The sequence below is a fragment of the Rhinoderma darwinii genome, chromosome 3, assembly GCF_050947455.1.
Source record: "Rhinoderma darwinii isolate aRhiDar2 chromosome 3, aRhiDar2.hap1, whole genome shotgun sequence".
NCBI classification, from domain to species: domain Eukaryota; kingdom Metazoa; phylum Chordata; class Amphibia; order Anura; family Rhinodermatidae; genus Rhinoderma; species Rhinoderma darwinii.
The window spans coordinates 416,168,265-416,169,776 of record NC_134689.1 but is presented as its reverse complement, the minus strand read 5'-3'; the positions used below and the strand labels follow the sequence as shown (position 1 = coordinate 416,169,776).

The window sequence follows — 1,512 nt, the reverse complement described above, 5'->3', positions numbered from 1 at the left end:
AACGTTATAACCAATTAAATAAGGACATAGTGAAACTGCTAGTTTTGCTTTGGTCATTAAGGCCCAGAATGCATGCAGTGGGAAGGGGTTAACTACATCCAATGTAATAGTACATTATTGTCGTTAAGGACTTAATGTAATACAACGTACTGATTTGATCAAATAGTTTTTCATTTATTGACTGGACTGTACGATTACTGGGATATATAATATATGTGTTTCGTTTAATGATTTTTATTTAATAAAAAAGTTTTTTGACAAAAAATATTTAACTTTTTTTTAAAAAAAATGGTGTAATTGAACATTTTTTTATTCCACCAGATGACTTTAAGTTTACAATTTTATTATTATTTTTTAATTAAAATGTCTCTTTAATGTGTAAACTGTGATATCCAAGAGTTTAAAGCTTTGGACATGAAATCCAATGGGGTCTCGCATACGTTCGGAGGAAAGACCTAATTTAGGAGGTTGAATGCAGCTAGTAGGATATTGGTTGCCATTGTGGAATGTAAAAAAAAACAAAAACCTTACTAAAAAAAAAGCTAGGTCCCACCGAGATTTGAACTCGGATTGCTAGATTCAGAGTCCAGAGTGCTAACCATTACACCATGGAACCCTTAATGTTTACTTGAATTATGTATCTTAGGACACTCTAAACCAGTGATCCCCAACCACCAGGCCACGGACCTATTCTGACCGTGAATCACTTGGTACCAGGCCGCGGTATCTGGCCCGGTGGCCTCAGGGAATTTCTGGTGAAAAACCGCACCAAATTGTGGTGCAGTTTTTTTGAATGTCCGCTTCGGAAACTGCTGAACATTCAGCCGGACTGCTAGCAGGCCTGCCACCAGGGATGACGTTTTATCCCAGGAGACCACTGCAGCCTGTGATTGGCTGCAGCGGCGGAATAAAACTTTGCACCGCATGTCAATTTCTTAGCAGTTTTTCCGCTCAATATTTATGTAGCCTGTGGATGAGCTTTGTTGTATCTCATCCACTTTGCTGCTACCATATTATGCTGCAGATTTTCTGCAACAAATTCCATTGCGGAAAATCCACCATGTTTATGCAACGTCTAACCTGACCCTAAACCCCGAACCCCCACTCACACCGCCGGTCTGTGGAAAATTTGTCCTGCATGAAACTGATCCTTTGTTAAAAAAAGGTTGTGGACCACTGCTCCAAACCACCCCATGTAAAAATCAGTGATGTCTAAGGCCTCATGTCCACTTCCGTTTTTTCCTTCAGGGTGCTAACCGTTTTTTTGACGGCTAGCACCCTGACCCATTCATTTCAATGGAGCCATGCACACTTCAGTTTTTTTCACGGTCCCATTGTTCCGTTCCGACAAAAGTAGGGCATGTCCTCATTTTGTCCGAGATTCTGTGACCATGTGACCCATAGAAGTCAATGAGTCTGTCAAAAAAACTGAAGGCACACGGAAGGCATCCGTGTGCCATCCATGTGTGACGGAGCCGTTGCCCAACAATGGCCGGGCGGGCAGCGGTACAC

The 1,512-nt window shown here is 41.5% G+C and overlaps 1 non-coding gene across 1 annotated transcript; it reads right to left on the bottom strand.

Moving 5' to 3' along the window:
- Positions 1–544: 544 nt before the first annotated feature.
- Positions 545–616, bottom strand: TRNAQ-CUG (transfer RNA glutamine (anticodon CUG)). Its single transcript has one exon. It is a non-coding gene; the product is annotated as a tRNA-Gln (tRNA).
- Positions 617–1,512: the final 896 nt, after the last annotated feature.